The sequence below is a fragment of the Macaca nemestrina genome, chromosome 14 (assembly GCF_043159975.1).
Source record: "Macaca nemestrina isolate mMacNem1 chromosome 14, mMacNem.hap1, whole genome shotgun sequence".
NCBI lineage: Eukaryota > Metazoa > Chordata > Mammalia > Primates > Cercopithecidae > Macaca > Macaca nemestrina.
The window spans coordinates 7917348-7939554 of NC_092138.1; the positions used below are offsets into that span (position 1 = coordinate 7917348).

The window sequence follows — 22207 nt, forward strand, 5'->3', positions numbered from 1 at the left end:
ATAAGAAAATTGTTAACTGTAATTCATTACTGCTATTTTTTTCTTTTTAGCACCTGACATAGTCAACCATGAATTGAAGAACATTTTTATAACTAAATGATAAAATACAAACAATTACATTTAATTCCCAAAGCCTAAGCCACACATAAAATCACTGAGATCATATGAGAAGTAATGCTTACAAGGTGACCGGGGCAGCCAACAGCACAGGCCAGCTCTCCACATGTGACTTTGAAATGGAGCAAGGGATGGAGAAGAAGCCCCCTACTCATGGCCATTTGCCACAGTTTTGTAGCATGACCTTGGATACATTTTGGGTCTCTGCCAGGAACTCAGTGTCCATGCGGCTTTTGTGATATCTAAGAAAATTCAATAGGAGAAATTAAATACTAGAGAATGAGGTTGATTGTCCTGCTTCAGTCTCCTGAGTAGCTGGGATTACAGGCGCCCGCCACCACACCCAGCTAACTTTTGTATTTTTAGTAGAGATGGACTACGTTGGCCAGGCTGGTCTCCAACTCCTGTTCTCAAGTGATCCATCTGCCTCGGCCTCCCAAAGTGCCAGGATTACAGGCAGGAGCCACCGTGCCTTGCCAGAGAAAATAAGGTTTTGTTGGGTAAGGTTGAGCTTTGGAGAGCCACAGATAAATATCATATCTAATAATTTTTTTTTGCTTCAGGAATTTTTACCTCCTAGGGAGTGATACTGCCTCTATTGAAAATGCAAGCTCTAGTTATATTTATATTATAAAACTGGGGTATTTTGATTTCCTTCTAATATTTATCACACAATTATATCACCACTATTCTTAGATCAAAAGGAAGATTATTTGAATCTTCTATACTTTTCTACCTCAAAAAATGAAGTAAACACATTAGATCTGTTTACTTAAAAAAAAAAACTGTTTGGGACCTTGAATTCTGTCTTTTTCTGAATTATGGTCTATTGATTAAAAGCACAAATCTTCACCTTTACTTTGGAGTTGCCAACTACTCCCTAAGAATTCTGGAGCATCTCATCAAGCCGTTCCATTTCCTGAACTATGAAACTCCAGTGCCTCTCCTAGAACAGAAACCCTCAGTTTTCCAACCTTAAGCTCACTTACTCTCCCTGTCCTTTTGTTTGGAAGGCCCTGGGCAGTCACAGTTCCTTCCTGGCCTGATCTCCTTAGTTTAACATTGGACCTGTCTATTCCCAGAATCCTTAACTCGCTCAGCACCTTATTTCTGTACCATGCTCAATTCTACAAATCCTAATTTCATACCAGTGTTATCGTCTGTTGCTTCATGGCAGTTAATCCCCAGAGAAAATTCTACAACGCTACTAAAAATTTATATTTCTAGGCTTGGTTGGGGCCTCAAACTACTATTCCATCTCTTTACTTGTCCGTGATTCTAAGGTTTTTTTACTCTAAAACCATCCTATTATAAACGGACACATGTATACATTTATTAGATCCTCACTACAATTGTTGAGACAGATGCCATTTAATTGCATTTTACAATTTTCATATGGAATCTGGAGCACAGAGAAGTTGTGATTTACCCAAGGTCACACAGCAAGTGACTGCCTAAGTGAGAGTGGACTCCAGGCAGTCTAATCCCAGAGACTATGCACTTAACTACATTGCCTGTCTAGTTAATGTTTGCCCCACTTTTAAGTAAATAGATAAACATATGTAACAATTTATTCTTTACAGGATTTATAGTCACCTGCTGCTTGAAAGTTTAGGCAATGGAAAACTTATAAGGGGAACTACTACTTTTGAGTTGTGCTGGTTTTGATTCCTACCTTTCTATCTCTTTTCCTTAAAAAGCTATTATGGGCTTTTCAAATCTTGTATTTTCATGGAATCTAGATTCTGTATAGGAATTTTGGAAAATAAAAGCAACAAAAGTCTTTGCACAGAAATTTAGCCTAAACATTCCATCTGGGTGAGGTGGTATATATTATCATCATTTCCAATTATGAGATGATAATAGGGAAAAGGGGGATCTGGTCAGGCAATGACTTCCTTATTCAAATAGAGGGAGACCCTTTCTTCATCTGTTTCCTTAGGAATCGTTGGTTTTTGATATTGAGAGGCTAGCATCTCCACTGGCATAAAGCATGGTGGAGGTTTTGTTTTTCAGATAATGAATTGCAGCCTTCTAGCCTTCCAAGAGACTTACTATTACCTTGATAAATTGCCCCATATGCTGTGTAACATAAAGAAAGAATGTTTGGCTGAACTGTGAATAGATTTTTTTCACCATTATTCAGAAAGAGCATATTGAGCAGAGAGAAGTAGCTAGTGGTGAGGCGAAGTCTCCTCGATGGTCCACTGATACCCTGTGGGAAGCCTAGGACCCATACAGTGTGTGGGTCAGAGGACAGCATCACACAGGGACAGCGTCACAGGACAGGAGGTTGGAGTTGGATCTGTAATCCAACTGTCTTCAAATGGTATAACAAAAGCACTCCCCGGTATGAAACAGGCGTTAGGGACTGCACAGGTGAAAGACCTCCCTGCAAAATGTGGAGAGTTTGGCTGAAATGGTCCGTGATTCAAAGAAATCCATATGCAACCGGATTGGTAGATTTTCTTCTACTTTACAACCTTTATTCCTTCCTCCAGAGAAGTCCCTAAGTCCACTGCATGCACATTTTATTCATATACACATAAACATATATAACTATATACAACTATGTGCAAGTAGATGTATGTACACACATGATGTAAACATGCATACATTGTCTCAGCTGGATTGAAAGGCAGGAAAAAGAGAGGTCATTATAATAAAACGGGCCAAAGGTAAACATCGAATACAATTTTTCTACACCTGTGAAAACAAAGTATTGCAGAATTCTGTTTTCCAATAGTCTTAGTTCTCTTCTGAGAAGAATCCAGGAACCCAGGCTGGCTTCCTCATGTGAAGAGCTCACCTTTGGCTTCGGTCTGTTGTCCAGCTCTCAGATTCAGAACTTGACTTGGACCTGGATGATGAGAACAGCGGCGTTTTGCAGGGAATGCTTTGTCATAACTAAACAAAAGAGATCAAGATATGCTGTCAGAATAGCAAGCGACATCTTAGGAGATGCAGAATCCTCCCAGCAGGCTGGCTGGTATAGCTGCAGGGTGACCCCAATCCTCCGTCTGCGCAGATGTCGGCGGCTGCCCAGAGAACATGGGCTCAGAGTGGGAGTAGTTAGTTGCACGGGCCCAGTGTCGAAGGGCCTCAGGCCGAGGGGACAGCTGCAGCCTCTGCATTCTAGGCTGGCTTTCCTTGCCACTACTGCTCCAGGAATCGGTCTAACCAAGTGATGGAGTTGTTTGCTGCTGTCCCTCACTTTTTCCTGGCTTCCAAACATGGCCAGACACCTGACTGACACAAATACTCTTCAGGTAATCCGGTGTGAGTGAGCAGTCAGCAGCTCAGCCTGAGGGTCTGTCTTCGAGGCGCTCTCGAGGTTGTTCCTTCACCTTGCCTGATATTTAGGGACTTTAAGAGGCTCATCTGATGTCCTTTCTTTTCAAGTCTTCAGGAAAAGTCTGTCTGTGGTCTAAGTGCAAACACCACAGATTAGTTACTAGTAGATAGTGAGCTAAATTATTCAAGTAATGTAATTACTTAATGGGAAGAATAACACCCTCCCCCTCTTTTGGGAGAGAGTAGGCCTTGAGGAGGTCAGCACATACCCAAATCTGATACATTTTCAATGTGAGAGGTGTGTTAGTAGTGGGGGGTGAAGCTAGCTGGACTTCCTGGGTCGAGTGGGGACTTGGAGAACTTTCCTGTCTTACAGGAGGATTGTAAAACGCACCCATCAGTGCTCTGCAGCTAGCAAGAGGTTTGTAAAATGCACCAATCAGTGCTCTGGAAAAATGCACCATCCAGTGCTCTGTAGCTAGCTAGAGGTTTATAAAATGGACCTTTCAGCCCTCTGTAAAATGGACCAATCAGTGCTCTGCAAAATGGACCAATCAGCGCTCTGTAAAATGGACCAATCAGTGCTCTGTAAAATGGACCAATCAGCACTCTGTAAAATGGACCAATCAGCAGGACATGGGCAGGGACAAATAAGGGAATAAAAACTGCCCACGCGGCCGGGCGCGGTGCCTCAAGGCTGTAATCCCAGCACTTTGGGAGGCCGAGGTGGGTGGATCACGAGGTCAGGAAATCGAGACCATCCTGGCTAACACGGTGAAACCCCGTCTCTACTAATACAAAAAATTAGCCGGGCGTGGTGGCGGCGCCTGTAGTCCCAGCTGCTCGCGAGGCTGAGGCAGGAGAATGGCGTGAACCCGGGAGGCGGAGCTTGCAGTGAGCTGAGATCCGGCCACTGTGCTCCAGCCTGGGCGGCAGAGCGAGACTGCGTCTCAAAAAAAACAAAAAACAAAAAACAAAAAACTGGCCGCCGTATCTGGCACAGGCAAGCTGGGTGTCCTTCCGCGGTGTGGAAGCTTTGTTCGTTCGTTCTTGGCAATAAATCTTGCTGCTGCTCGCTGTTTGGGTCCAGGCCATCTTTAAGAACTGAAACACTCACGGTCCGCAGCTCCATTCTTGAAGTCAGAGAGACCACGAATCCACCAGAAGGAACCAACTGCGGAACCAACAGGTAGAGAAGAATTCTTACTGCTGTATGTTTATAAGAGTGCATTTAATTTTTTAAAACATTTTTCTTCTGTCTCTTCTTTACTGTTACTGCTAATGCTCCTTCCTGTGGGCCCTTTTTCAAGCCTTTCTAGGTTTTCAATATTCTCATGACTACTATTCCCACTCCCCTAAAAAAAAAAAGCAGGACTATCTCAGAGCAGCTCTCCTAGCAGGTGTGCAGTCCATGGTGAGGCTGGGTCGCTGGCCAGTGGGGTAGCCATGTTTATGACATGGTTTCACTTCTTACACCATCAGGCTCTCTTGGCGCTGAGTGCCTTCTGCTTTTTAATCTGTGGAGACAAGTGATCTCTATGTTCTTATGCCTCACCATGCCCCACACCGAGCCTACCATCGAAACAGATCACCCTGGTTCACGTAACTACTAAACATCGGTGTTTTCTTAATTAGCGCAGCTATAAAGATTTATTATCTCTTGGGAGAGTAAGAGTGAGTCTGATTAAATAGTTCTTTGCAGAACAGCCACACATGACAACTGAGCTTTTGAAAATGTGTCTAGTGCCACAACTGAAAATACTATTACATTGAATATATTGGGACAAATGAAATAGCGTGTAAAAATTAATTTTACTTGTTTAATTTTATTTTTTAAAAATTGGGTCACTAGAAAATTTTAAATTGCACATGTGGCTCAGCATGTATTTCTTTGAATGGCCCTGGCTTAGAGGGTTGTAGTTAATTCTACCTTTAGAATTTACTGGTGAAACCCATTTGGTTACCACTGGATGAGACCCCTGAGATGCGTTCTTGTGAAGCACCCTTACTGGTACCACTCCTTGCTCTGATCTGAATCTTCTGGCTAGGTGTTTGTTTCCCAGGCTACCTGGTACATTGACCGTTCTCAGTCATTGCTTATTCTTGCTCAGGTAGAAACTAGTACAAATACATTTCTTAGACGTATACTAACTAGATGCAACCGAAACCGCACATGCACAAATAACTCTATAACTTACTAAAATCAATAATGAATTAAAAGTGTCTATCACATTCATCTTTTTTATTATAATTATCTATTTCCTTTTTTTTTTTTTTTTTTGAGAGTCTTACTCTATCACCCAGGCTGGAGTGCATTGGTACGATCTCGGCCCACTGCAACCTCCACCTCCCAGGTTCAAGTGATTCTCCTGCCTCAACCTCCTGAGTAACTGTGATTACAGGCACCTGCCACCGTGCCCAGCTAATTTTGTGTGTGTATGTGTGTGTTTTTAGTAGAGATGGGGTTTTACCATGTTGGCAAGGCTGGTCTCGAATTCCTGACCTCAAAGTCCTGAGATTACAGGTGTGAGCCACCATGTCAGGTATCACTTTACATTTTTAAATCAGTAGTTCTCTTTTGTCATTATGAACCTCATCAATATAATTAATGTAAGTTAATATGCCATTAACTATTATTATTTTCATGCTTCCGCAAATTGTCCAAATTTGACTGTGTACTACTTTCAGCTCTTCTAGTAACAGTCTTAAAGGGTGGAAGCGCCAGATTTTCTGAAAACATCTTAAATTTTTACATGAACTATATAATTATGAATTATGAGATAAATGTCCATCAGGAAGTCCCGATTTCTTCCAAGGCAGGAGAGGATTAGAGTTCAATATCTGGGCTCACGAGAGCTGGTATTGGGCAGAGAGCTGTCCTTGCTGCAACTGCTATATTTGGAATATATATTTTGTGTTAGTGACTTGGAAAAGACCATTTCTTTTACATTTTTATTTCACATTGATTTTCCAGTTTGATATAATATATCCTACTTGTTAGAGAATAAATGGTTTCATCTGTAGAAGAATGCATTCTCTACTAATTCGTATGATGACATTGCTCTCTTTTCCATATTTAAGTATAGAGGGAAAATAGGCAGAGGGTTAAGAACACACACACACACTCACACATGCTCACACTCACACACATGAAATGCTCACGTGACTCCACTGCCCCAAGAAGCAGGATGTAGGTCTTTCAAACACCTGTAAGGAAAGCCTCCTCAACTTGCATTTATATTTAATATAAGATTCAGTGGATCAAGATTTTCACAAGTCAAGTAGGTGCTGCCTGACTACAGAGTGATAGTCATGTGAGTAGTTCCTATTATTTCTTCAGTCGTGATTAGGAGCACTTCCTGGGATGTGTCTAATTTTACCACAGATCACCTCCTGTCACACGGATTATATAAAACTTCCAGGATTTAACTGGGACTTGGGGAAATGTATCTCATCATGGACGAGAAAATGACTTCTGTATTTTATTTACATATATCTCTTCTCTCTCCATGTCTGTCGTATTGAATCTTTGAATCTGTATAACAAGATGAAACTTCCATACTTTATTTCCTTTAATTTTCTTGAGTTTCCTCTGAGCCGGATATTACCCTCTCTGTTTTGTGTGTAAGGAAGCTGGGGCCCAGATCGGTTAAGGACTTGCTCAGGAATTTACAAAGAAGTTATCAATTCTCTCTGAAGTTTCCTCATCATCCTAATCTTTTAAGAAAACCCATAGAACCTACCAGAAAACCAGTGGAAACTACTAGATCTTGACTGGTTCATACCTCTAGAGTTTGAACTCTAGCCACTTGCTCCTTCTGAAAATTGACAGACTCATTTCCAAATGATTCACAACACACCTCTAAAAGAAAGGGCACACACAAAAGGGTTTCTGTACACAGCCCAGAAAATGCGAATAAAGCAAATTTTCAGCCATCTACTGAGGCTACTTGATTAGCTTGGCTTGGAGTGAAGTACTAAGAATCAGATATGCTGGAATTCAATATTGCTGCTTGATAGTCTAGCAAAAAAAGGTGTGTTGATCCCAAGAAGAAGGAATTCCCAGATGAAGATAGTTAAAAGCATTTTATCTGCCCAAAACGAATGTGCCTGTGGATGGGTTTCAAGTTGTTTTCGAAATTAGCAATCTTTCAAGGATTATACTTTATTTTTAGTTCTTCTCCATTATATTTGCTAGTATTATTTTATTTTTCAACTCATGATTTTCTTTTCTCAATGGTAAATCTGAAGTAGCTGTCCCTTCAAACATTGTTAGTTTTCTTCCATTAAAGGATATTAATAAAGAATTAGAGATAGTGTAGAAGTGAAAACAATGTAGATTCAGAGTTACACATTCATTCATTTGACAAATATTCCTTGAGTCCCTGCTATGAGCCAGTAGATTATTTTAGATGATGCACACACTAATAAATAATGAGACAAAAATCTTGTCTTTATGGAGTTATCATTCTGAAAGGGGAAGTGGACACAAATGAGATAAATAGGTAAAAAGATGTAATAAGTGAGGTTGAGTTAAAGCAAAGCAGTGGGAGTTAAGAGGCATTGAGAGAGTGGCTACAGTTGTGAAAGCTGGCCACAGAAGAGGCTTGTTGTGAACATGATGCTCAAAGGTCGGAATGGTGAAAGGGAGCCCTGCACATACACGGAGGAAAAGCTCAGGCAGAGGGAATAGCAAACGCACTGTCAAGGCAAGTGGTTGCCTGTTAGGTTTAAGGGTTAGGAAAGAAACCAGTGTTGTTGGAGCAAAGCAAGCAAGTAAAAGAGCTAATGTGTGTGAGTGTGCAGTGAAGGGGTAAGGGGGAACCATAAGGCTTCCATATTTACTCTGAATGGGGTAGGAAGGCCGTGGGAGGCTTAAACAGAGAAGAGAGTATTGAGTCAGGAACTGTGAAGGATCTGAGCTTTGACCCTACTCGCCCACCATGATGTTTTACATGTATGCTGACCAAAGGCATACACCATTAATTACTCACAGCAAAGTCAGCAGCTGCAGAAACATCTTGCCCTGGTTCCTACGCCCCAAGCTCTGCAAGGAGTGTAGTGAGGATCTCACATCACTTGTATAGGCGGTGAGGTCTACCACAGGGCATCACGGCAGAGGAACCACACAGTTAGGTGGCTGTGAGCTTTTATAGCGCTGCTATGTTTGCTTTTTTGCCTTTCCTCTTCTCTGAAGAGAGATGACTTACTACCCTGGAATGTAAGTGGATATCTCTGGGAAGAAAAGAGAGCTTTATCTTTACTACAGTGGATGTCTCTGGGGTGGTAGCTTCTTAAATTTCTCTACAGGGATACACCACCTCTAGCTTCCAAAGCTGTCTGCTATTTAAACATGTCTTTGCTCAGAAGCCCAATCTTTGCAGGAACAAAAGCGATCCATAGAATTGTCTCCCAACAGTCAACTCTCTCAGCACGACATGACAAGTTTTTAATAGCAAGCTCCATGCTGGATTGAGGACAGACTGAAAGTGGAAGAGGTGAGACAGAGTGGAGAGGGGAGACCAGTTAAGAGGCTACTATAAGGACTCAAGAGCAGGGATGATGGTTTCTTTCAACTTCTCTGTCTACTGTTCATGTGAGATTGGCCAAGTGTCTTAAGCTCTTTGATCCTCAGTTTCATTATGTGGACCATGTGGACAAGAGTACTTTCTAGGGCTGTTGTAGTTTAAAAAGTAATGGACATAAAGTAATCCCACGTCTAGAACTTAGTATTTCTATTCATATTCATTTAAAGTAACACCACTTACATTTCACTTTGGAAAACAAGCTACATGAAAAATGCTTGAATTGAAAATTAATACTTATTACATTAAATAAACAATACTAGACTTACCCATAATTACTTGATAAATCTTTACCACAATTATGATTCTCTATGAAATCATAATCTATTACTTGTATAATATAAATTTCATAATGAATCTATGAATTTCATAATGAATCTATGAATTCTATGAATCTATGAATTCATATGAATCTATGAATGAAATTCTATAAATCTATGAAATCCATGAATTTCATAATTTATGAATTTCAAATTCATAGATCTCTACAAAGAGTAAATTAAGCAGTTTTCTTTGCAAAAATAATTTCATTTGCATCTGTCTTTATCAGGGAAATGTTCAAGAAAGATAAACCAAAATGTTTTGGTGTATCTTTTAAAAAGAAATGTCTGAACATTTCTTTTGAGGTAATTATTATATTTCCAAGTTTGAAATATATGATATTTTGAAGGGTTATTTAAGATGGAGTAGAAATGATTCATTTACTCTATGTCTGGAAAGCAACGAATAACAAAGTATAAAAGCAGAAGAGACATATTTCAAAAAGCAGGAAACAGGCACAACACAACCCCAAATATGAATAATGAAGAGTGCCTGCCAACTATATGCAATTTGGACCAAATTTACAGTATTTCCTCTTACCAGATGCATTGTGATATACTAGGAATAATGGCAGGTAGAGATCTGAACACCCCATGGTGCTTTCCTGGTGGCCAGTGGACCTGTTACTTGCTCATAAAGGATGAACTACTAAGAGTTTGCAATGCTGAGGACAAAAGGTATGTCTAGATATGCCTTGGACATCATGCACAGCACAGTGGACCTGGAAATGATCAGACATACAGCATTTCATTGAGATGGCTGATACACCTTGTCTTTCCCTTGACACTTATTTTTCACTCTGTTTTCTGAAAATGCAGGTCCAGAAAGAAAATTTTTTCCTCTATGATGAGTACTAGACAGAATAGTGCCGCTAGGAGATAGGAGTTTATATGCTGATCCATTAAAACAGACAGAAAGCAAGAACCTAATACCCAAGTAAAATTCCTGCAAGGAAAAATGATTAAGGAACACAGTGCCTCATTCCAGAAGAGATTACTGCCAAGTATTTGGCCCTCTCTGCCTTGACAAATAGAAACAAAGCCCAGTGATTAGTGAGACCATCTGGCATTGGCACTCTTGCACACCCATGCAGAGCTCTTGATGGGACCCGTCTACCTTTGAGTGAGGCCCCCACCAACCCAGTGTCCTGGAGACCCTTCAACTGGTCACCCAGGCCACCTTCCCTGTGAGCCCCACTTTGCCACTTGAGTTACAGGTCTTGGTAACATCCTTCCCAACTTCCCATTTGCCAATTCAACCCTGTGGCAAAATGCATGACCTCTGGCCAGAGGACCCTGCTGCACTTTGAGACCCATAAGCTCCCAGCATTGGCTAAAAATTGTACACCTTTTCAGAGAAAATTATTTTCCTGTTACTGGGCTTTTGTAAATATTGAACACATAATCTATGGTTGTAAAATAATCTTAAAATTCCAAATCCTTATTGTATTGTGGGTCTAAAAATAGTCTCAAAATACTGAGTGGGAGCAACTCAGGTGTCTTCTATAGTAAAACAAAAATGATACCCACAAGAGCAGGCATGACTCAGGTTAGCTGGGATACTGCAGCTTCATGGAAAGATCTCAGGAGTGTCCCTTCACCTCCGCTGCACATCACCCAAGGAGATGCTGCCTCCACTGGCTCAGATATAGAGACCTCCCTTACCGCACTTGGGCCTGCTTCACTGACGGGTTACCTTCCTCCCAGGTAGCCTTTGTTGGCTGGAACAGGTTGTGCCTGTCCTCCAGCCTAAGAGAGGCCTGTCTCTTACAGAGCATGGTAAGGGATATTCAGCTCCATGGCAGAGCTTCGTAGGGTTCTGATGGCTATACAGGCCTCCCAACAAAGGATCCCTGTTGTCGTTCCATGGACTCATGGGTTATGGCTCAGCCCCAGACTGACATCAAACAAGCCACCCTGTGGGGATGAGACATTTACATAAAAATTAGCCCCACTCCTAATAAACGCTTTGTTGCCAATGTAAATAGTCTCTAGAAAAGCTGCTGAGCCGACAAGAGAAAACATAACCAATGAGCAGACTGCTTGCCAAGGAAATGAGACTGAAGCGTCTGCCCCAGAGGGAGCAGATGTGTGACTGTTCGCCTCCTGGATCCACAGGAAGGTGGCCCAGGCAAATCCAGACACTGTGCTAGACCAGGCATCCAGCCACAATGGCCACTGTCCTCAGAAGCTTCCGGATCAGCATAGAAAAGCCATACTCCTTGCCAGACTCTGGCCTAGGCTACAAACACGGCCCAGGCATTCTTGGCAGGTGGATCCCACTGGGCGTCTCTTCCCAGCCTTGGGGCTCATCTGGATGCTGACTGTGGTTGACACTTTCTTCAAGTTCAGCCTCCTCATCTCCAAACGTTTCACTGGCCTGGGCCACACTATTCAGGCCCTACAAGATCACGTTTGTTTCCTGATCAGGTTTCCGCAACACATTGCATCTGATGATAGCCAGTCATGGGGCAGGCAGTGGAATCTCTTCGTTCCGTGTCACTCTCAAGTTGCAGAGATGAAAAAACATTTTAATGATGTTTACAAACAGGCTTAAGTGGCTGGGAAGAGGAGACTAACCCCAATCTGCAGTATACATCTCAGGTAAGCAGTGCCCCAAGAGGGCACTTCTCATCTGTGGCATGTAGTTGGGTGGGCCTGGCTGCCCGTCCTTTACTTGTGTGCCCTCCTACAGTCACTGGCCCTGTGGTTTCCGTGGAAGACCCAGCAGGGGCCTTCTATCCCCTTTGACCCATTTCTAAAGACTTACATGAATTTGTTAAAATGTTTTTTAAACAACAAAGAGTGAGAGGTTATGGAAACTCATTTAAAAATTTTTTAAAAAGTGAAACCTTTGTGCTAGCCAGTTCTTAAACATGGTGTGTTTTCATACTTAAGTTATATACAAATATTTTCCTGTGAAAATCCTTTGTCTCTCTGACAATTCTTCCAAACAAAAAAATCTAAAAATTTAAAAATAATTTTAAAGAATACGAAGTCTTGGTTGAAGAAGACACACTAATGACAGCAACAACCAACCCCAAAGGAAACACAAAACCCCAACTCCTAGAAGGGTACAGGGGAGAGAAAAAGACACTAATAATCTTTGTTTTGTCAAACTGCATGCTCTGTAAAGCTTTCTCCTCATTCCCATGCCTCCAAAACAAAACCCAAAAACCTTGCCACACTGCCCATCCCAGCACTGGTGAGTGCTGTAGGTTCAGACAGACTGCTGAGCCTATACTCACGCCTGCCACCCTGACCCTGAGAGACAGTCTCAGCTGCCACCAGAACACCTCCAAATGACATCTACACTCCAAAGGCTGCTAAACTGATGTCATAGACAAACAAAACTGTGAAAACGACTGCCTCAGGCAGTTCCTCTAAAGCCAGAGACTAAATTATTCAGATGAAACTAAAAAGCCCAGGATAAGAGGCCCCGTGATAAAAGGCTCCATTCAAAACCCTGTTAACTTGACTACTTCATTAATAAATGTCTTACTTGGGGTGCCCTGACATCACAGACTCTTTATTTCCAAGCAGAGGAACCATGTGTGCCCCTTGGGATTACGCTTCTCCCGTATGAATCTGATTTTCATGACAAGGCTTCATCCCTGGCAGACATACATGACAGCTTCATCTTACTGGTCAGAGCTCACTTGTCTCAGGCCAAGCAAAAAAGGTTCACATAAAAACTTGTCTTTTTAAGCTCTTAACTCTCTAAAGTAAAGGCAGATAGTCCAGGAAACATCTTCCTGGTGTGGTAGACACTGTATTGAGACAGAGCTCATACTGAGACCCAGTCCTCCAGGTGGGCCTCATCATCCTGCGTAGAGGGACTGTGATCCCAGTATGGGTCTTTGGTCCCCTGTTGGCTCTAACAAATTACCCAGCCCTTGACAGAGCCCCTCAAAGTCTAACCTATTCCAGACCATGATATATAGCCCATGTTTCTCACTTCAGTCCTAAAAAATCCAGGAGTTGAGTGGAAGTGGTGAGGCCAGAACCCTCTGTGTCATCTCTCAGGTCCCACGTGGGTAGTCACAGCAGACTTGGGGGCCCTGCCCTGCCCTGCGCACATCAGACCAGGGGGCCTGCCAGGACATTGGCAGGCTCTGCAGGGAGCTGCAGTCAAGGACTCAGGCCTCCTGCCCAGCCATGCTGTCATTCATAGCTATATTTCCAGCCCGAGTGACTATATATGGAGGCCAGCTGCAGAGGCATCCTCAGGCACTTTGAACAAGACCTTCTTCTGAGGGGAGGGGTGACCTGAAAGACACTTGCCCTACTCGGACTCAGAACTCAGTGCTCTTCTGCTCCTAGGCTTTCTCCAGTCCCTGCTGTCAGCCCCCGGGGCCCACAAAACTGCAGAAGCCTTTTGTGTGGGGCTCCCTCTAAAGTGAGATGTCCCCCTAGACCCTCACGTCTGGGCAGGTCCACCTGACCATCTACCCACAAACTGTTCTATGGGAGATAAAGAGAACAAGGGGAGGATCAGTGCCTTCCCTGATTTAGCCTCTTGCATGGAAAATTCCAGAGTCTTAAAAAAAACTCAGTTGAAAGATGCAAAGTCAACATACAAAAACCAGTCATCTCTGTATATACTAGCAGTGGAAAAATTGGAAACCAAAATTAAAAGCATCATACCATTTACAGTTACTAAAAAACTCAAAAAGAACATAGCTAAAATGTATATTCTAACAAAGCCGTCTCGGATTCTGTTTAGTGAAAACTACAAAATATAAATGAAACAAATCAAAGAGTAAATAAATGGACAAACATTCTGTGTTTATCTTTATAGCAAAGGTGTTAGTTCTTCCCAAATCTGTAAGTCTAATGTAATTCTTATCCAAATCCCAACAGAATTATCTGTAGATATAGAAAAGCTGATTAGAAAATGTATGTGGAGACGCAAATGAGAGAGATCAAATAGTTTCAGAAAAGACTAATGCAGGAAGGATAACACTATGCAATTTTTTTTATTGTGGTAAAATATATATAACAAAATTTGCCATTTTAACTATTTTAAGTGTATTACTCAGTGGCATCAATTATATTCGCAGTGTTGTACATTTATCAATACTATCTACAGTTATTTCAAAACATTTTCATCACTCTAACAGAAACTTTGCACCCATTAACTGATAAATCTGCATTTTTCCCTATCACAGCCCCTGGTAATCTATAATCTGCTTTCTTTATCTATGAATTTGCCTATTCTAGGTACCTTATATAAGTGAAATCATATAATATTTCTTCTTTTACATTTGGCTTTTTTAACTTAGAATAATATTTTCAAAGTTCATCTATGTTGTAGCATGTGTTAGAATTTCATTCCTTTTTAAGGCTGAGTAATATTCCATTGCATGAATAGATTGCATTTTGTTTATACATCTGTTAATGGACACTTGGGTTCTTTTCACATTTTGACTCTTGTGAATAATGCTGCTTTGAACGTGGTGTACAAGTATCTATTTGAGTCTCTATTTTCAGATCTTTTGGTTATATAACTAGACAAGGAATTGGTAGGTCACATGGTAATTCTATGTTTAACTTTTTGAGAAACTGCCAAATTGTTTTCCACAGTGCCTGTACCACTTTACGTTTCAATCAGAAATGTATAAGAACTTCAATTTTATTATATCTTTGTCAATGCTTATTTTCTGCTTTTGCTTTGTTTTATTATAGTTGTCTTAGTAGTTGTGGAGTGGTATTTCATGATTTTAATTTGTATTTTCCTAATGACTAATGAAATTGGCAATCTTTTGTTTGCTTATGAGCCATTTATTTCTTCTTTGGAGAAATTCTATTCAAGTCCTTTGCCCAATTTTTAATTGAACTGTTTGCTTTTTGGCTGTTGAGTAGTAAGAGATTTTATATATTTTTGGTGTTAGGTCCTTATCAGATATGTGGATTGCAAATAGTTTTTTCCATTCTATGGTTTGTCTTCTCACTTTCTTCATAGTGTCTTTTGAGTCACATAGATTTTTAATTTTAACGAAGTTTCATTTATCTTTTTTTTCTTTGGTTGTCTGTACCTTTGATGTTGTATTTAAGAAAACATTGCCAAATCCAAGAGCATGAAGGTTTGCCCTTGTTTTATTCGAGTTTTATAATTTTAGCTCTTTAATTGAGGTCTTTTTATTTCATTTTGAGCCATTTTTTGTATATAGATTAAGGTAGGGGTCAGACTTTATTCTTTTGCATGTGGATATCCATTTTTCTAGAATTATTTCTAGAAGACACTGTTCTTTTTCCATTGAATGGTTTTGGTATACTTGTTAAAAGTCAATTTTTTTTTTTTTTAAGACAGGGTTTCATTCTGTCAACTTAGGCTGGAGTGCAGTGGCGCAATCACAACTCACTGCAGCCTCTGGTTCCCGGGTTCAAATAATCCTCCTACCTCAGCCTCCCAAGTATCTGGGACTATAGGCATGTACCAACAAGCCTGGCTAATTTTTGTATTTTCTTTCTTTTTTTTAATTGTAGAGAAAAGGTTTTAACTTGTTGCCCAGGCTGTTCTTGAGCTCCTGGGCTCAAGATATTTGCCCTCCTTGGCCCCTCAAAGTGATGGGATTGCAGGTATAAGCCACTGCACCCAGACTGAACATCTTTTAATGGTCATTATAGCTTAGTTTTGTCAATTTTATTGATCTTTTCAAAGTACTAATTTCTACTATTGTTTATTGTATGTATTGTTTTCTTACTCTTTATATCATTTCTACTATAATCTGTATTGTTTCTTTTTATTTTGATTTAAGTTTGTATTTATTTTTATACTTAAGGTGACAGTCCAGATTACTGATTTGAGATCTTTCTTCTTAATATAAGTGCTTTGGGCTATACATTTCTCTCTAAGCACTGCTTTAGCTGCACTCTAAAATAAGGATTAACTGCTTTCATTTACATCCCAAAATTTGGCATTTTGTGTTCTTCATTCATATCAAAGTATTTTCTAAGTTTCTTTTTAAAACTTCCTTCTTAATCACGGGTTATTTAGTAGTGGGTTTTAAATTTTCATATATTTGTAATTTTAAAAAAATTCCTTCTGCTATTTATTTCCAGCTTTATTCCACGTGATCAGAGGAGACACTTTATATAATTTCAGCCTTTTTAAATATACTGAGACTTGTTTTGTGGCCTAGCACATGGTCTGTTCTGGAAAATGCTCCATGCACACTGAGGAGAATATCTATTTTCCTGTTCTTAGGCAGACAGTTTTTAAAATGTCTGTTAAATGTTGTTGGTGCCCAGTGTTGTTCAAGTCTTCTATTTTCTTCTATTTCTGTCAAATCATTCTATTACTAAAAATATGATGTTGAAGTTACTAACTAGTATTGTTGAATAGTCTGTTTCTCTCTTCAACTGTATCATTTTTCTCTGTGTATTATGGGGCTCCATTTTTAGGTTCATATATACTTATAATTGCTATAATTTCTTGATGTACAAATACTTTTATTATCATAAACTGCCTGTTTTTATTTCTATTGACATCTTTTGTATAAACTCTAATTGTCTGTATGTATAGCTAGCTATTCTAGCATTCTTATAGTTAAAGGTTGCCTAATGTATTTTTCTACTTTTTTATTTTCAACTTGTATGTCTTTGAATCTAATCTGTGTCTCTTATAGACAACATATAGTTGGATCATTTTTATTTTGTTCTATTGTATCTAATCTTCTCATCTCTGACCATTTAGACTTAATGTACCTTTTAAAGTATGTTTTGTGTCTGTCGCTGTGTCATTTGGTTTCTCTGTGTAATATGTAATTTTTGTTCATTTAATATTCCATTACTATATTCTTTTGTATTAAATCAATATTTTCTACTCTATGATTTTAATTCTTCTGGTTTTTCTTTTACTACATTTTTCAATTTATTTTCTTCATGGTTGCCTTGGTGATCACAATTAACTTCTTAATTTGTAACATTTTTGTTTTCATTAATGCTGACATAATATTATTGGTATATAGCAGCTTCGCTCTTATGAAGCACTATTCTTTCCTTCCTCCTGTGGCACCATTATTATACAAATGACCTCTTTGTACATGATAGGTCCATCAATTTTTTGTGATTATTACTTTATTCAGTTGTCTTTTCAATCAGGTAGAAAAAAGTTACAAAGGAAAACAAAAATCTGTTTATACTGTCTTTTGTATTTACCTATATAGTTACCTTTACCAGTATTCTTTATTTTTTATGTGGCTTTGAGTTACCGGCTAGTGTCTTTTCCTTTGAGCTAGAAAGACTCTCTTCAGTATTCTTGTAAAGCAGGTGGTCTAATGATAAATTCTCCAGTGTTTGTTTATCTCAGACTATCTTAATCTCTCTTGTGTTTTTGAAAGGTTTTTTTGATGAATATAGAATTGTTGTTGACAGTGTTTTTCTTTTAGTGCCTTCACTATGTCATCGACTGCTTTCTGGACTCCATAATTTTGAATGCATAATCAGTGTTAATCTCATTAAGGAGCCTTATGGTCCTATTTTGTTCTCCTCAGTTTACCTGTTACCACAGGGGCTCCCTCTAGTTACCACTGGTCATGCCTAAAGGGCCGTGTGGGGTTTCTCCAGGCTAGGCCACCAGTGTCGTTCTGTGAGGTAGGGGAATCTTAGGCCTGTGGAGGTAAAGAGACTTCCCTAACTTGGGGCTTGCTGTGGTAGGATCCGCTTTGTCTGGGGCATGGAGAATGCATCTGTGCTCTTGTGCTTGTTCTGGCGGAATATTCCCTGGTGGTGCCCCTTGGCTGCTCTGATGTCTCTGGGTGGTGGAGTGGCATCTCAGGCCTGTGAATACAAAGCAGCTTCCCGGGCTAGGCACTTGGTGTAGTGTGGTTTCTCTTTCTAGTGCCATCTGAGCACGCTGTATCTCTCAGTGGTAGAGGGGAGCCCCAGGTTCAGTGGTAAAAAACACCACCCCGGCTGCTTAATGTTAGCAGTGGTGCTGGACTGACTTGCCGTTGTATTCAGGCCTGTCATTCAGTTTTGGGAGAAATATGCAAATGGGGCTACCTTCATATTGGTAAGAAACACCAGGGTTGGACAGCCTTTGTTCTTGTGTTGGGTGAGGAGATGAGAGACCTCAGTTGTCATGTTTCTCCTTCAGTCCTGGCATTCATTCAAAGCAGTTCACCTTCCTCTTTCTACCCCTCAGAAATCACATGTAGTCACTTCTTGCATTATTTCCAGGGCACACAGTTGTAACTGCTGGAGAGAAGAGGGTAAAGGAGTCTTCAGAATCTTATCTTATCCAGAATGGAAGTAGCCCAACTGATTATTGACACTGGTGCAAAAGCAATTCCATAAAGAAAGGGATGCTTCTTCAACAAATGATGTTGGAGCAATAGGACCCATATGTATAAAAAGGAAGCCTCCAACTAAACTTTGCATCCTATATAAGTATTAACTCACTATGGATCACAGACTCAAATTAAAATATAAAACTCTCAGTTTTGCAAAAAAGATAAAAGAAAAATTGGGGAATTTGTAAAAATAAATGAAGAGTACTTGATCTTGACTCCATATGTGTGATTCATATAAAAATATGGCAAATTGATCTCATCTAAATTAGTGACTTTTGCTCAGTGAGAGCCCATGTTAAAAGGACGAAGAGACAAATTACAGATAGGAAATACTCGTAAGCCACATATCTGACCAAGAACTAGTATATAAAATACATTTGGATGTATTTTATACATTTTATACAAACTGTACTCTTTGGCATTTATTCCTGAGTAATGAAACTTTATGTCTACATGAAACCTGTGCATGACTTCTTAAAGAAGCTTTGTGCAAAATAGCCAAATCCAGAAACAACCTGAATGTCATCAGTGGATGAATGATCAAATCATGATTCATGTATACCTTGGGATCATAGTCAACAATAAAAAGGAACAAATTATGGATACACAACTTGGAATAATCTTCTGGGAATTATGCTTTGTAAAAAAAGCCAATCCCAAGAGGTTACATACTGTGTGATTTCATGTATTTAGCATTTTTGAAATAATAAAGTGTTATAATTGGAGAAGAGATCAATGGCTTCTAGGGTTTAGGAGTGGGTGGGGGTGGGGGTAGACATGAGGGAGGTAAGCATTATTATCCAAAGGCAACACAAGAAATCCTGTGTTGCTGAAACTTTATCGCAACTGTAGTGGTGGACACACAAACCTACACATGTAATAAAATTGTGTAGAAGTAAACACATACACGTATGCACATGGGTAGTACGAGTAATACTAGGACAATCTGATCAGTGGATTCTATCAATATACTGTTTGTGATATTTTACCCTGATATTTTGAAATGTTAACATTGTGAACAACTAGGATAAAAATGTATGGGACCTCCATTATTTCTTCACTTAATCACCATAAGTGAGCTTTTCATCTCTCTGGAATTTGACCTCAGAGGTCCTGGTTGGCTAATACAGATGTTTTGTGTATTTTCACCTAGCTCTTCTAGTTGCTGTCAGTGAAAGTGTTGGTTTACTGTAAGTTACTCTATTATAGTCCTGTTTGATTGATTTTTGCAAGATGATTAAAATAGAAAACTTTAAAAATGACACTGTTTAGATGAAAATCTATGTTTTTGCAAAATGGCTCATTGTTTAAGAAGTAAAGCTACCTGGTTTCATTATCCTCATCTCCCCATAATATTTGAGGCTTTATAACATAGATGAAATAAGTCATAAGGATTATAAACATTATTTTATCTTTGCCTAATTATGTTCAAACTTCTAGCACACAAAGGACACACCACACTGCTTAAATGAGATCATTTCCAAAGTCCCTTGAAATCTTGTTCCAGTTTACAGTGGGATTAGATCAAACGGGCCTTCACATGATTGATTTTAGGTTTTTTCTTTAAAAACAATAATCAAAGTATCTACTCTTTAAGACACACACACATGCAGGCATGCACACACAATTTACCCACTGACAAATATTTTTATGTGAATAACTTATTATTGTAGTTTTTTCAAATGACACATTCAGCAACCATATTTAAGCAAATGCAGAAGACTTAATTTAACTGCACCATCTGTCCGTACAACTTTGAATAAATTTCATTTGTTCAAAATATCTTTAAATATAGATTATTTTAAACATAGATTATTTGTCAGGATTAACCCATTCCTCTGGTCTTCCCGCTCACATAAATTAAAATTTCTCGCACATTCTCGTGTAATATTTGTGAGAAGAAGAAGTGTAATTTACCTCCTGTTATTTGATAGCCTCTTTCCCCCAAATGCTAACTAGATGGAGGTCAGAGTGAACACATTCTATTTGTACTCATGGGCAACCCATCCTACAAGTTTCACTTCACAAAACCCTGCATAGAATCATCCAGCAAAGGCAGAGAGCTAAAAAGATCGGATTGTCATGATAAGTCTAGGAAGATTGGCCAAGAAAATTTGGGTTAGGCTATTATGAAAATGCACCATAGAGTTCTCTTATGTACAAGAGAGTATAAAAGCAAAACTTACCATTTTCTTCCTTGCAGCATAAAGCTGGGTGTTTAAACAAAACAGTGGGAGGGAATTCCAAATATATTCTACTTGAGTTAATTGTTTAATAATGGGCCAAGAAGTATTCTATTTTGCTTCCAAATATTTAAATTAGAAAAAAAAAAAACTCTTTCAACTATTTAACAAGCATTTTACTAAGAATAGTATGTAATTCAAACTATGAAACAACTCCAAGGAGCCAGATAACAATAGCAACAGTGAAGGCTGAATGAATGTGCTACATGAATCAGTACCAAGTAACATTTGGGGGAAACAAATAAAATGTGTTCAAAGAGCATGCACTTCCTAAAATAAAAGGATTTCATGGAAACATAGCAGCTGATCTATCTGTACCATATAATCTGTTTAACATTAGTGCAGGACTTTTGCAATCACTAATGTTTAAGGGTCTATAAAATAGCCAATGAACTGTTTGCATTGGGAAAACATAGGGTATTGATCCAGGGGTTGGGGTTTCTGGTCAGACCTCCTGGGTCCAAGTGCTGTCACTAACATGGTTTCCTTGCGAGAAGGGCTGCTTGTCTTCCTGACCTGTAGATTCCCCATCTGTAAGATGAGGAATCTTATGAAATCTTCATGAAAAGTCAGTGAGATGGCTGGGCTCGGTGGCTTATGCCTGTAATCCCAGCACTCTGGGAGGCTGGGGCAGGTGGATCACCTGAGGTCGGGAGTTCGAGAGCAGCCTGGCCAACATGGAGAAACCCTGTCTCTACTAAAAATACAAGAGTTAGCTGGATGCGGCGGCTGGTGCCTGTAATCCCAACTACTCAGAAGGCTGAGGCAGGAGAATCACTTGAACCCAGGAGGTGGAGATTGCTGTGAGCCGAGATTGCATTCCAGCCTGGGCAACAAGAGCGAGATTCCGTCTCAAAAAAAAAAAAAGAAAGAAAAAGAAAAGTCACTGACACACTGTAAGCAAAGTGCTTGTCACAGAGCCTGGCAAAGTGGGGCAAGATGGCCCCACAAAATTTGGTGCTGTGGCAAATGTCAAGTTATTTTGGTATCAGTAGGTGTCATCATATAGCGGTTCTATCTCTACAGCCTTGGCCACCAATAAGTAAATCACAGTGGAAGCAGGTTTTGGTGCACATCCTGCCAAACACACACACGTGCAGGAGCCATGCCCACTGCCATCAGAACCTCAGAGACACTTGTCATGAAAGGCTCTTCTCAGAGAAAATGTCCTGGATGCTGATGTCAAGCTCAGCAGGCAGGACTTACACCTGGGTCTGGCGGCAAAATGCAAACTGAAGTGAAAGCAGCAGGGTCAGCCCAGGACCTTGTTTCTTAGGTCCTATGTGTGCAAAGGTGGCAAGCTCTGCCATACTACTCTTTCCAATCACGCTGCAAAAGGACAGCAATTG

General features: G+C 39.9%; 1 protein-coding gene across 4 annotated transcripts in view; it reads left to right on the top strand.

The window, feature by feature from the left end:
• Positions 1–4054: 4054 nt before the first annotated feature.
• LOC139358083 (endogenous retrovirus group FC1 Env polyprotein-like) overlaps positions 4055–22207 on the top strand; it is a 179687-nt gene continuing 161534 nt past the window's right edge. For 2 of the 4 annotated variants that reach the window (XM_071077566.1, XM_071077565.1), the window contains exon 1: positions 4077–4600. The gene's annotated coding sequence lies outside the window, so the exon portion shown is untranslated. Of the gene's footprint in view, positions 4601–22207 lie in introns of all 4 variants that reach the window. The other 2 variants (XR_011612335.1, XR_011612334.1) reach the window with 2 other exon arrangements.